Source organism: Cervus canadensis, chromosome 26 (assembly GCF_019320065.1).
Source record: "Cervus canadensis isolate Bull #8, Minnesota chromosome 26, ASM1932006v1, whole genome shotgun sequence".
NCBI classification, from domain to species: domain Eukaryota; kingdom Metazoa; phylum Chordata; class Mammalia; order Artiodactyla; family Cervidae; genus Cervus; species Cervus canadensis.
In genome coordinates, this window is record NC_057411.1 from 23,489,148 (window position 1) to 23,504,378 (window position 15,231).

The following is a 15,231-nucleotide window of genomic DNA, read 5'->3' on the forward strand; positions in this document are numbered from 1 at the left end:
TACTTCATTGGAAGTGGAAGTATGTCTCCAGAAATGCATCATGGGAGCAGAAACTGAATGATCTACAAGAGCAGAGGATTGGGGTTAGATTAGGATTAAGTTATCGATATAGTGTGGCTCCTAGTAGGCTGGAGGGTGAAGTGAAGGGGAAATAGTTTGACAAGCAATAGAATGTAGAAGTAACTGAGATAACCCAGACAATATGTGTAGAGAAAGGAAAGAAAACTTAAGAATCCTGAAGAACATTGGCCTTGAAGTGACAGACAGAGGAAGAGCTGCAAAAAAAATTGAGCAGGAGAGACCAGAAAGCAAGGGGAAGAACTAGTAAACAGTGATATCACAGAAGTGACAGGAAGAGTCCTTTCAAGGCTGGGACTTACCTCAGGACACAAAATTTAAGAGGGTACCAAAAATCCCAGTGATTATGATAGGTAATGTTTTAATGCAGTGTTTGGAAAAAACCAAGTTAATGTAAAAAGCCATGATAAAACATCAAACTTTTAAATAAAGACAAGATCAGAATTATTGAATTTTCCTTTTTGCCTCAGGCTTCAATAGTCTCCTCGGGATACTATTACACAATTAGATTTAGAAATCTTTCATATTTAGATATCTAATATTTTGATCACATAGAAAGAGAAAGTGATAAGCCGTATTAAATGTAGCTGAGAAGTCAGTCAGGAAATGGGTTGAAAAGAACTCATTGGATATGGAGACAAGCAAGCTATTACTATTAGATCTTTTCTTTACTGTGTTTTAGTAAATCATAATGGGGGTTATCTTATGTCTCTGCAAACATGATTACCATGTGACCTTTTCTGAATTAGGAGATTATATCAATACAAGCGTTCATTTTTCCCCTTAAAATTGTTTTTTATTCTGGTAAAATACACATAATATACAATTTGTTTCCTAAGCATTTTTAAGTGTACAATTCAGTGTTAATAAGTACCTACATATTGTTGTACAACCATCACCACCATCCACTTTCAGAACTCTCTTCATCTTGCAAAACTGAAACTCTATACCCATTAAAAACCTATTTTGATATAAAGTCTATTTTGTCTGATACAAACTAGTATAGCAATATTCTGCTCTCTTTTGGTTACTAATTGCATGGAATATCTTTTTCCATCCTTTCATTTTCCATCTGTTACTGTCTTTGAAGTCTCTTGTAGAAAGCATGAAGTTGGATCATGGTATTTTTTCCCATACTGTCAATCTCTGTCTTTTGATGGGAGAATTTAATCTAGTTACGTTAAAGTAGTTACTGATAAGGAAGGACTACCATCATTCCATTGTTTTTTTGTATATACTTAATAGTTCTTTTGTCTTTCATTTCCTGTGGCAAGAGCTGAAATTGACTAATACCAATAGGACTGCAATTTACTGCCCAAGTCTTCTCCTGAAAGTTGCAAGCCTTCAGTAGACTCTGGAGTTCCAAAATAGTTAAATCAGACAGATTCTGCTAGTGTGATTGTTATCTGTGAGAAGGCAGATTCCTGACACTTCCTATTCCATCATCTTCCCAGGATCCTTTCTCCCCAAACACACATTTTTAACCTTATGGAGTTTTTGTATCAACTCTAGGGCAAAATGAAATAATTCCTTAATGTTAAGAACCCGTCTCTTTATAAGTTCTCTGAATGAATCCTCGTTCTTGCCTAAATACATGGAGCTTGCCTAAATCTATGACCCTGTGTATCTGAGGGTCAGAAATACAGGCTGGGAAGTCAGGTAAATAGGTACAATTGCTAAGCACATACCCCTGTGAGAAGTCAATTGCTGTTTCATTTTTAGGCTTTTGTAACTGGGAGGCACTAGATTCCTACTAAATAATTCACTTCCTGATGGCCTCCCCAATTTGAAGTGCCATGTATAAATCAGTGCTATGTTTAATACAATCCCCACACCCTCTCTGATAAAGGTGTTACCCACATTCCTTCCCAAGTGCTCTGTTGCTTTTTATTCAGATCATACCTCCGGTCCTTTTATGCTCAAATGCTATTTTTATTTCAATCATGGTTTGGATACCTCAGATGATTAAAAATAACTTGTCATATCCCAGCCACCTGTCTAAAATCTGGGGAGCTCCATTTTCACCTCTCAATGTGTCAAAAGCTTAACTACATTTACAAGGTAAACATTTTTTATTTATATCTCATGAACTCAATCTTTGGCTCTAGAATGACCAACCATTGTGTTTTGGCTATGACTGCCCAGGTTTTAGCACTAAAATCCTGTGTTGTGGTTAATCTCTCAGTACTGAGTAAATCTGGACTATGGACCACCCTATTTGGCCTAAAAATATTTCCTGGATTCCTCTATTACAGCCACCTCTTTCTTCCAGGTCTAAGAGTAACAGGTGACTTTGGTAATTTTACATGTTCATTTTCTTGTTAAATTTCTAAGGATGTCATTCTAGGATTATGAACATCCATGGACTGCTGGCAGTGTACAGTGAGAAGAGAGTTAAGAGATCCTGCACTACAAACCATCTCATTTTACAAATGAATAAAATTTCAATTGCATTAGGAAGCTTTTGCTATCTTTGTTCCACTCTGGCTGCCATGGTACCAGTTTTCTGCAATGTCTTCAAACATCTCCTTTCCCACTAATTAAAAACAAACGATTATGTTGGAACATCAGCTACAGTAACAGGAAAAAGTAGTATTCTGTTAGTTTTAAATTGTCCAATAATCTTTTTCTAATGCCCCTATTTGCGTCATAGGCATTTTAACTTCCCTCGTGTCTTAAGTTCAGTGTCTCTCATGGATTACTCATATTATCTGAGTGTGAAAATAAATATGGTTGGGTTAATTAGCATCAACTTTAATAAGATCCCAAAGTAATTTTATACAATGCTTCCCAAGAAAAAAGAAATTAAGCTTGATAACTGAAATGATGGGATCTAAAATAAAAGCAATACAAGGGGTTTGAAAGAAAGAAAATAAGCACAGAAAAGAGAGAAAAATGTTGTGAGTACTGTGTGTGATGGATGAAGAAGGTTTTCTTTGCAAATTCACACAGTCAGTCAGTTCAGTCGCTCAGTTGTGTCTGACTTTGCGACCCCATGGACTGCAGCATGCCAGGCTTCCCTGTCCATCACCAACTCCCAGAGCTTACTCAAACTCATGTCTATTGAGTCGGTGATGCCATCCAACCATCTCATCCTCTGTCATCCCCTTCTCCTCCTGCCTTCAATCTTTCCCAGCATCAGGGTCTTTTCAAATGAGTCAATTCTTCACATCAGGTAGCCAAAGTATTGGAGTTTCAGCTTGAACATCAGTCCTTCCAATGAATATTCAGGACTGATTTCCTTTAGGATGGACTGATTTGATCTCCTTGGAGTCCAGGGGGCTCTCAAGAGTATTCTCCAACACCACAGTTCAAAAGCATGAATTCTTTGATGCTTAGCTTTCTTTATGGTCCAACTCTCACATCCATACATGACTACTGGAAAAACCATAGCTTTGACTAGATGGACCTTTGATGGCAAAGTAATGTCTCCGCTTTTTAATATGCTGTTTAGGTTGGTCATAGCTTTTCTTCCAAGGAGCAAGCGTTTTTTGAATTTCATGGATGCAGTCACCATCTGCAGTGATTTTGGAGCCAAGAAAAAAACATGTCTGTTTCCATTGTTTCCCCATTTATTTACCATGAAGTGATGGGACCGGATGCCATGATCTTAGTTTTTTGAACGTTGAGTTTTAGGTCAACTTTTCACTCTCGTCTTTCACTCAATGACCTTTGTTGTTTTGCCTCCAAAGAAAGTCAGAGTCCAGTGATTTTCAAAAAGTAGATTGATCTCACCAGCTGGTTGAAAACTCAAGTACCTGACTTCCATGGTTGGTCATTCTGATTCAGTGACTCTGGAGTGGGACCTGGAAATCTCTATTTTTAGACTCAGAGATGCAACTGGTCAATAGAGTGATGTCTGGAACCACTGGACTAGGCTATTTGAAGAGGCTTTCCTAATTTCAACTTGAGAAAAATATTCCTGACTTCACTTTTTTGCAATGGTAGGTATCTTTATGCTTCCTTTAAAGAGAGGAAATTTGAGAAAGTTAGAGTTACATTTTAATGTAAGAATAAGAGAATTTTTACCCTCCACTTTCACTTTTAAGAGTTTATTATTGTCCTGAAATGAGACCTGCTATAAAGAATGAGGGTACATACCCCCAGAGGGCATGTAGGACTATGCAAGGCAATTTGTACATTCTACACTTGACCATAATGAAGTGATAGGGTTGGCTCCTGGGAACTGCTGAAGAGCCCAGCATCTTCAATCTTGTCTGACTTGTGCTATAGAGATTACACAGTCCTAATAGGGTGGAGAAGAAATGTCTGACATCTCTCCTGTTCACTGTCTATGGTAGAAGTATCTCTTACCAAGAGTATGTTTACGTGGCCATGAACACATACCCTGAAAAGTCATCTGGGAAGCTAACAGGAGGCCTTAAGTTCTTAATTAGCAGAGTGGATTCTCCCGCCCTGTGACCTAATGGTATAGCAGAAGATGTGCTCGGCAATTAATTGGATGAGCTGTAAGACTGAAATCCTGACCACTTTAGTCATTAAAGATCCCAGGATACTTTCCTTATGGCAGGTGGAGTCCTGGAATAATTTCAGCCGTGATAATTAAATTAGATTCTGCCCAGCTTCCCTTTACATTTTCAGTTGGACTCTCTTCCCTTTCTATCTTTGATTGCAGTGAACAGGTACATTAATAGAGAGCCACTAGATTCCACAGATGATTAAAATAAGTAACAATGTCTCTTAATTTATGGAGTGAGATTCCCTGAGTTATTGGGAGATAGGTAGCACAATTTATACAAAGAGAAATTGTTGGGTTGGCATCTAAAGAGTCATAGTGAGTGAAAGTCACTCAGTCGTGTCCGACTCTTTGTGACCCCATAGACTGTCCATGGAATTCTGCTCATGGACTATCCGTGGAATTCTCCAGAGCAGAATACTGGAGTGGGTTGCCATTCCCTTCTCCAGGGGATCTTCCCAACTCAGGGATTGAACCCAAAGATACACAGTACTACTTTTGAAAAATTAAACCTGTTAAACATTTCAACTTGTTGATGCAGAATCTGACTTCATGTTTCTTCATTTCTTCACTATAAACAGTTTGATTCTAATCTTCTACTACATTCTTTCAAAGTGAGGAGGTTTGTAGTATAGCATGCTTTCTCTTAACAGTTGTTTTTTATTACCACAAACTGTTTTATTAATAAAGATTTTAAAAGCAGGTTATTTATTTATTTTTGGTTTCACTGGGTCTTTGTTGCTGCACAGACTTTCTAGCATTGCAGTGAGCTGGGGCTACTCTCTAGTTGCAGTGCATGGGCTTCTAATTGCAGTGCTTTTTCTTGTTGCAGAGCACGGGCTCTAGGGTGAATGGGCCTCACTAGCTGAAGCTTTTGGACTCAGTAGTTGTGGCCCCAAGCTCTAGAGCATGGGCTCAGTAGTTGTGGAGCAGTGGCTTAATTGCCCACTAGACCACCAGGACAGTGTAGTACAGATTTTTTTTTCAAGTAAATAAAAATTTAGTGAACTGAGTTGCTGAAAATAGAGTGCTGTTACTTATGTGCAAGGTGAGTAAACCCCTGCAAATTATTGTTTAGCAGGCTGTCTGCTTCTGGGAATTAAATTTTTCTCTGAAATATTTTTAAAGATATGAACGAAATATTATTTTCTCATTGTGGATAATAGTTTTCCATTTGAAAAGTATTTAAACCAGACTCTGTTAATGGACCAAAATAGTCCTTTATTTGGTATGCAGATTAACTCATACATATTTGGGAAAGCAAAATGTACTCTTCAATTCTATGGTTTGTCACCATGTTTGAGATGATATCCAGTGGTAGTTTGTTTTTGTCTGCTTTGTTATTATTGTTAAGATTATTTTATGTTTCAGATAATATACCTGACTCAAAATTTCCTCCCTTTAACACAAAGTGGGTCAACACACACACACACACACACACACACACACACACACACAAATACATAGGATGTTAAAAATTTGAGAATTTTGTGACCATTTTCTGTGCATCTCTTCTCTAACCCATGATAAATGTTGCTTCACTTCCACTGGATAAGAGAAAAAAAATCAGGAGGTGGACACCAGCTGGTTTTCATTACCTGAGCTAATAGGAAGAAGATTTTTTTTTTGAAAGTGCATTAAGGGTGCTTATAAAAATGTTTTAAGTATAAATATATTCTTTTAATGAAAATAAGTGGAATTTTATCCTTAGAAGATTCTTTCAAAATAGTGAAAATTCTCAGAAATATAGACAGCTTGTGAATGAATCTGTCCTGTACTTGAAAATAAAAATGTAGATAGAACTGATGTTTAAATGGGAAAAATTTTAAAGCTGAAGAAGAGAAAAAGAGGGAGAAATAGTACATCATATTGTGTTATATCTTATACCTGTTTAAACAACTTAGTGGAATTTTGGCTCTAAGTGTCTGACTGAAACATGTGTTCATCCCCTTTTCCTCTAGAGACTTCTCTAAAATGAAAGTAAGCAATAAAAATTCTTATACCTGCAATGTCAAAGAGAGTGAGATAGAGGCCATCATCTAGTGGGAGAATTCCTACATTATTAATTTGTTTACCCTTCTGTGGGTAAACAGCTAGCCCTTCCAAGATCAAAGGGTCTGATGTTGCAGAATATTGTAGTTCTAGTTTCTAGTATGATTTCTTCTTTGACCAATTCAAAATTCACAAGTTTATTTCTTAACTTTTAAACATATTTTCTAGTTACTTCTGTTATTGATTTTTACCTTAATTGCATTTGGAAATCCTACACTCTCTTTCTTTTGTGGTTTCCTTAGAAATTACAACATGAATCTTTAATTCATCAGAGTCTAAAGTTAACCAATATCTTTATCCTTTTTTTGGACAATATAAGGTCCTTAGGACACCTTCACCTCACATACCTCGCTTCTGTGTTACATGGTACTGTCGTCAAAAACTAATTAACCCACAGGATACTGCTATTATTGTATTATATAGAAAATGTTTATTTAGCTTTATCTACATTTTTACCATTTATTGTGCTCTTCATTTCTTTCGTCTTCTTTAACCTATCTAGGAGCATTTTCCTTATGCTCAAATCACACCCTTTAGAGGTTGTTTTTTTTTAATTGAAGATCTATTTGTGGTAAAGTATCTCTGTTTTTGTTTTTCTGAAAGTATCTTTATTATGCCTATATTCTTTAACAGTTACTAGTAGACCTCAAATGGGCAAATATTTGCTTTTAGCATGTTAAAGATATTACTCCACTATCTTCTGGGTTCCATTGTTGTTTTTGTGAAGGTAACTGACAGTCTACTGCCCATTTTAGTCTCCTTCTTACCTCTGGATTCTTTAATGATTTTTAAAATTTATTATTACCCTTGAGGTTCTGCTCTTTCACTATGAAATACATTGGTTTCAGTTTCTTTTTATTTATCCCATTTGCCACCTCCCAGAGAAGCTTTGCATTGTTCCTGTCAGGCAGCAACAAATACCAGTATGGAATTGGCTCAGCTGTGTGCGTAGCTCTGGGTTCCTTGATTCATCCAGATGATAATACTTCAGTATTTTCTGATGTTGCAGTCCTTTGGAACCCTAGTTTACTGAGGAGAGCTTCTTTTATTAGAAACTTCGCAGCGTGTGGGTCCTGGGACTTGAGTTTATTCCCTTTGGTGGTCAATGCCATCATGGCAGTTCTGCTTCTGTGCTAGTTTATCTCTGGAGTCTCTGCATTCCTTTCAATTTGGCCTCAAAATTGCTTAATAACTTGTGATTTCTTTGCTGCTCTAAATAATACTGAACAAATATTTGATCTGGTCATTTTAGTCATTTTCAGTAAGAGAATGGCCTGAACAACATTTTCTGCCATTGTTGGAAACCAGGAAGATTTTAATGTAATTCTGGAATCAGAAAGTAGATGGAATAGAAATAATCAGTAAAACTAAGAGGTGGAATTTTACTACTGAGTGTTTTCAGAAGATAGAGAAGCATGGAAATTTGATTTGCCCCCATAGAATTTCACAAAGGCTTTAGACTCAGCGATGCCAGGTAAAGAGGGGAGTGGAGGTGAAATGGAGGGCCTAAAAGGGATTGATCACACAACACTGACCAAAGGAGCCTTTCCCCTGTAGGAGGTTTCTCTGAAGAAATTCAGCTGTCATAGACTTCCACATGCTGACCTTGGAATTTCCCCCAGAGTATTCTCTTGGACATCTCCTTGTACGTAGTTACCACAAAGTGAAATCCACTGATTAAAACACTGTTAACATACACAGAACTCCCAGCCATTTTTAATGTATTTGTGCCTCATGTCAATATGAACAGCAACCAAGGAACAGCAAAAAACTGAACAGTTTAATTTGTGAAAGAAGAGACAGAGATAAATGCATAACATAAAGTCAGAGAAAACAGCTGCCTACAATGCAGGAGACCCAGGTTCAGTTCCTGGGTTGGGATGATCCCCTGGAGCAGGGATAGTCTATCCACTCCAGTATTCTTGGGCTTCCCTTGTGGCTCAGCTGGTAAAGAATCCGCCTGCAATGCAGGAGACCTGGGTTTGATCCCTGGGTTGGGACAATCCCCTGGAGAAGGGAAAAGGCTACCTACTCCAGTATTCTGGCCTGGGGAATTCCATGAACTGTATAAAACAAGAAAAGGGTAAAATAAAAAGATAGAAGAGAACAATGAAAGTCTTTTGAAAAGCAAAAATTTAATGGCTGAAAAATATCAGCAGAAGAGTATCTCTTAGACAGTATAGCAAAAAAGTCAAAGATATGGAAAGTAGAGAAGAAAAGACTTAAAGGAGCAATAAACTAATCAGTGTTCTAGGAAGAGATAACAGAGCAAATGAAGGGGAATATCTCAAATATGTAAGATAAGAGCTGGAGTAAGCAGGTTTCTGGATCTAAAGGCCATATTGAATACTTTATAAAATAAATCCAAAAGACCCATATCAAGGAACATAAGTTTACATTGCAATATCCTAGGGGAAAAGAGTCAGTAATGTCCCAGGATAACTCTTGTCCCATAAGTCTAGAAAATAATCAAATTGCAGTCAAGTGACAGAGGGCTATAAGAAGGAGTTACTTCTCCCCATACCTGTAAAAGACTCTGTAGCATTACTGATAGATAGAGCTTTCAGAAAGAAAAATGGAGAATTATTATAATAAAAATTCTACCAGAAAAAATAAGCTTCAGGAAAAACATTTCTCCAAGAAAGAAAACATATCTTGCTCTTTGGTGAACTTTATGTTATCATATTATGTAAATATTGTTTATAGACTTAAAAATAGTTATGTAACCAATAATGTGCTAGTGAATGTTTAACAAATGGCTCTCAGAAATGCATGTATTTATATACATACATTTATTATAAATTTCACTTAAACCCAAAATTATATAAAAGATACATGGGGCTTCACCAGTGGCTCAGACAGTAAAGAATCTGCCTGCAATGGAGGAGGCCTTGGTTTGATCCCTGGGTTGGGGAGACCCCCTGGAGAAGGGAATGACTACCCACTCCAATACAGGAGACATGAGAGGGGTGAGTTAGATCCCTGGGTTGGGAGGATCCCCTGGAGGAGAACACTACAACCCACTTCAGTATTCTGGCCTGGAAAATCCCCTGGACAGTGGAGCCTGGTGGGCTACAGTCCATGTGGTCTCAAAGAGGGAGACACCACTGAGCGATTAAGCACAAAGGATACGTAGCCCACAATATACAAACAATGACAAAATATAAAAAACTCTATTGTGCAAATTCCACAAAGCGATTGATTCTCATATAATGTTTTGTTGATTTTTGCTGAATTCTTGAACTATAGCAAACCTATGGTTACAACTGACAAAGGAACATACTTTTAATATGAATGGTAGTTGAGTTTTCTTTTACCCTAACAAGTAAGAAAAAAAATGAAACAGTAAAGACGTATGTCAGAACTTCACTCATTTACCAATGACATGAACAACCTCCTTGCTGAAATGAATAATATTCTTTGAATAATGGAAAAATATTCCCTCATTTTTGTCTATTCACAACATAATGGGTGCAAATATAACACACTTCTACATTTAATCTAAATTATAAAAGTTTTTCTCCACTATTTTCCTGACTCTAAACAAGTCTAGACAATCATCAAGCCAATAAATCAAACCTGAGATTATGGCATTTGCTGATTTATGTGGTAAAATACTCCCACCATGATCAATATCAAGCTACTATTGTGACCTCACTAAACAGAGTTGGGAAGGTATGTGTAGTAACATGCCATTATGTAGTATTTCTACCATACAGATACAATAAATATGAGTAACCTCAGAAACATAGATAATAGTAAAATGAAGTAACATAATTCAGTTCAGTTCAGTTGCTCAGTCGTGTCCAACTCTTTGCGACGCCATGAACTGCAGCACCCCAGGTCTCACTGTCCATCACCAACTCCCAGAGTCCACCCAAACTCATGTCCATTGAGTCGGTGATGCCATCCAACCATCTCATCCTTTGTTGTCCCCTTCTCCTCCTGCCCTCAGTCTTTCCCAGCATCAGGGTCTTTTCCAATGAGTCAGCTCTTTGCATCAGGTGGCCAAAGTACTGGAGTTTCAGCTGCAACATCAGTCCTTCCAATGAACACCCAGGACTGATCTCCTTTAGGATGGACTGGTTGGATCTCCTTGCAGTCCAAGGGACTCTCAAGAGTCTTCTCCAACACCACAGTCAAAAGCATCAATTCTTTGGTGCTCAGCTTTCCTTATGGTCCAACTCTCACATCCATACGTGACCACTGGAAAAATCATAGCCTTGACCAGATGGACCTTTTTTGGCAAAGTAATGTCTCTGCTTTTTAATATGCTGTCTAGGTTGGTCATAACTTTCCTTCCAAGGAGTAAGCATCTTTTAATTTCATGGCTGCAATCACCCTCTGCAGTGATTTTGGAGCCCAGAAAAATAAAGTCAGCCACTGTTTCCACTGTTTCCCCCATCTATTTCCCATGAAGTGATGGGACCAGATGCCATGATCTTAGTTTTCTGAATGTTGAGCTTTAAGCCAACTTTTTCACTCTCCTCTTTCACTTTCATTAAGAGGCTCTTTAGTTCTTCTTCACTTTCTGCCAAAAGGGTGGTGTCATCTGCATATCTGAGGTTATTGAAATTTCTCCCAGCAATCTTGATTCCAGCTTGTGCTTCATTCAGCCCAGTGTTTCTCATGGTGTCCTCTGAATATAAGTTAAATAAGCAGGGTGACAAGAAGTGTAAATTAAGTATTTATTGCCTTTGTTTTAAATATAATTTACTTAACTTTAAGTTTGTGTAATTTAATTTTTAATAATGGTTGTGTTTAATAGTTGGCTTGTGAAATTCCTAAAACAATGGGCTCTTGCAATCTGGCACAAAATGTTTCCACCATATCACCAGATATAGTGCTGTTGGGTGAACTGGGAATGGAATAAATAGATAAATCTTCATTTCTCATAGCATAAAGCAAAAATATCATGACTGATGATGTTAAATGAAAAAATAATAGTTTTCTAAAGATTTATGTATAATCACTGAATTATTTAAATATGACTATAGGGAGAAGGATTGGGAGGCAAGTTGGTTGTGGGGCAGGACAAAGCTGTTATTAGAAGCCTTTCATTTAATATGTAACCCTGAATATTTACTGATTTGAAAATAATTAATCAAAATAAAATAACTAAATTAAAAATAAGGTTTAATGATATAGACATTTTGAAGTAATGTGAGATGGTATTCTTGCTCCTTCTGTCCTGTCTTATTCAATGCTCCGGTCTATCAATAAGGAAAAAGGTCTAGTTTACTGTTTGAGAATCTTCTACATCAAATCACTCTGAAGATCTAAAATTTGATATAGCCTTTGGATATTCCCAGTTGAGCTGGTTTTAACTGGTATTTTAAAATTTGCTAATTTTTGATAAGACCTGTCGGCTGGGACAAATCTGAGATGTTGCCATTTTGAGTGTCTAATTTGCTGTTTTCTTCGGCAGTCACTGAACTCTCACAGTTTTGGCTTTTGTTGGCTCACAGGGATTTTAATTAGGTAGCTGAATCCCATATGTTTATGTGTATTGCTGTAATTTCTCTAGTATGTGGTTGTAGCACTTTAACACTCTGCTTTCCCAGAGGACATGTAGTCTGCAGTCTGGTAATTTGATATATGATGTAATCACAGGAAATATTGCAGTTAATCAAATGTCCTAGGCCCACCACACCTTCAAAACCTGTCTGATAAATGAGTGTATTGTAAATTCTATTCATTCTTCTTTTATCAAGTCAGTTTGTTGTTTCTTCTTTCTTATTTTCCTTTTCACACTACTAATTTTCATTCATGTTACCTCATTTTTATCTCTTTTTTTTAAATTAATTTTTAAGTTTTTGGCCATGCCAAGTGGGATGTTTATTCCACAGCGAGGGACTGAACCCATACCGCCTACAGTGGAAGCATAGCATATTAACCACTGGACCACCAGGGAAGTCCCTCACCTCATTTTTAGATTATTGTTCTGGCCTCCTAACTCATCTTTCTACCTGCAAACTCAAGCATTCAATATATCATAGGATAATTATCATAGAAAAAAATAATTTTCCAAAAATATTGCTCTAATATCTCTCAAAAATCTTCAGTGGTTTCTTTTTTTTACAAAATAAGTTTACACCCATTCACTAGACCAGTAATCTCCAGAATAGGTTGGGTATGCTTAGAGGATGTGAAAGACAATCCCCTGGAGTAGGAGAATGTGACAGAACTTTTTACTCCTGCTTCCACACTATATAAACAATTGTAAATAATTTTAAGTTAAAAAGAAATTAGGCTTTGCTAACATGTCATAGGGCTTCCCTTGTGGGTAAGCTGATAAAGAATCCAGCAACAATGCAGGAGACCTGGGTTCGATTCCTGGGTTGGGAAGATCCCCTGGAGAAAAAAAGGCTACCCAGTCCAGTATTCTGGCCTGGAGAATTCCATGGATTATATAGTCCATGGGGTCTCAAAGAGTCGGACACAACTGAGCAACTTTCACTCACTCACTCAACATGTCATATACAGATTGATGCAGGGACTGTTTCAGATTCTATGACAAGTGACCATGTCACTCATGGTATCTGAAGTGATATCTTGAAGTAGTAGTTGAAGTTTCAAAGTGCTTAGAGGATAGTAGTTTATCTTGGGGATTAGCTTCCAGCATACTGTGGTATTTTTCTAATTAAATGTGTCTACTTTTGATTTATTGATTGTATGGTTTAATGAATGAGCAAGTGGCTTACAAAGATTTCAGGAGGAAATTTCACAAAATAAACTGGCTTCCATTTTCTGTTAGAAAAAAATAAAATACAGAACATCTGAAAAAAAAGAAATCACAGATTAAAGAGAAGAGTAACTGTAAGTATGAGAGAACAATAAAAATGGCCAAGCTGTTACTTTTCTTCATGTAAACACTTTGTAAGCCATGTTATGCAGTAAAAATAATGCAGTTAATCAGGTCTGACAAGAATTTGGTCAAAATGATTCAAAATTACTGAACTAACAATTTGAAATATGAATTCTTACATTTAATAATATGTCTTACTTTAAGTGTACATTGTGGTTGAGTTGTTAGTAATAGTATGTGTGTGTGCATGCTTAGTCACTCAGTCGAGTGTGATTCTTTGTGATGGTTTGTAGCCCGCTGGGCTCCTCTGTCCGTGGAATTTTCCAGGCAAGAACACTGAAGTAGGTTGCCTTTTCCTGCTCCAGGGGATTTTCCTGACCCAGAGACGGAACCTGCATCTCTTGCATCTCCTGCATTTGATTGGCAGGCAGATTCTTTACCAGTGCGCCACCTGGGAAGCCCCTAGCAATAGTATAGAGCCATTAAATAAGCAAGATACTTGTAAACTGAGCATGAAAAAAGAGCAGATTCAGGTTTTGTGGAGCTGGAACCTGAGTTAGTTTTGGAGGCCTCTTTAAGAGTAAAAAGACAAAATTGCATATGCAAAATCAAGTGTGAAAATGACATTTATTTAGAATGAGAAAAGAAATCACAACAGATTACTCATTTTTTAAAAAGCTAGAAATACTAAAATAACACAAGATCCAGAAAAATAACATAATATTTTTTGTAAGTGAACTGCTAACATGACTCTATAATGCTTTTTTCATATGTGTTTTTAGCTGCATCTTCTTTGAGCACCCCTTAGAATGACAATCACTTTTTAACATTTTCTAAAGAGAAAATAGAAAGATAATTCATGCTTTCCTTTAGCATGACTGATCAAAATTTGTTTTTTATTGTTGATAATAGTTGCTATTAATAATGTTTCACAGATTTTTGAGTTGTAGTAACTTTGGGGAACCCTCTATCATGTTTATATTTGAGCTGTAAGATTTGGGGGAGTTTCATATTTTATCATTGGTGTGGGTTCCCATTTCCTTGCATGATATTTTATCATGCAAGACTAAATGCTCTTTGAATTAACAGTACTAACTTATTAGAGCAAATTCAAGTGCATTTAAAAATTGCCCTTATGTTGTAGTGAGCTATATAATTGTATAATCAAATTATTCTTATGCTGTATATCCTGACTTATTGATAAATATGTGTTGGAGTTCTGTCATAGGAAAACTAGTTTGTGGCAATTTTGTATGCCACTTTATCCAGAACTGCCAGATTTCACTAGAACAAGATACGTGAGACGTGATAAAACATGCTCTGATAGCTAAGAACACAAAATATGTGAGTTCACATGCAGACATACTCACTGATTGCAATATTGCTGTAGGTTTGTGCCTTGAAAACCCCTGAATTATGACAATTTTGTTTCACATTGTTAGGGGAAGCACACTGACTGAAACCGCCCACCCTGGCCAGGCACCACAGTAACCATTTGCATGAATTGTTTTACGACAGGAGGTCCTGGTAAGGAACACGGAACTAATAAGCCACTACCAACCGGAATAGTTCAGGAAAGGTCAAAAGGAGACACCATGTGTCCGTCCACCTCCCAGAATCCTCTCTGGCATCCATCTTGGCTGAACAAGGCGTGTACCACCAGGAAGGACTCAGTCACAATGATTGGCTAAGGACAACCGGAAGCTAATCCCATCACCATAAAACCTTAGACTGGGAGTCACATGTCAGAGCTGTTCTCCTGGGTTTCTTTACCCTACTGCTCTCCACCCGGGTGCCCTTTCCCAATAAAATGTCT

General features: G+C 37.2%; 1 long non-coding RNA gene across 1 annotated transcript in view; it reads left to right on the forward strand.

The window, feature by feature from the left end:
- Window positions 1-14,979, forward strand: part of LOC122428295 — a 52,556-nt gene extending 37,577 nt beyond the window's left edge. The window contains exon 3 of the long non-coding RNA XR_006265685.1: window positions 14,934-14,979. This is a non-coding gene — a long non-coding RNA (uncharacterized LOC122428295). The remainder of the gene's footprint in view (window positions 1-14,933) is intronic.
- Window positions 14,980-15,231: the final 252 nt, after the last annotated feature.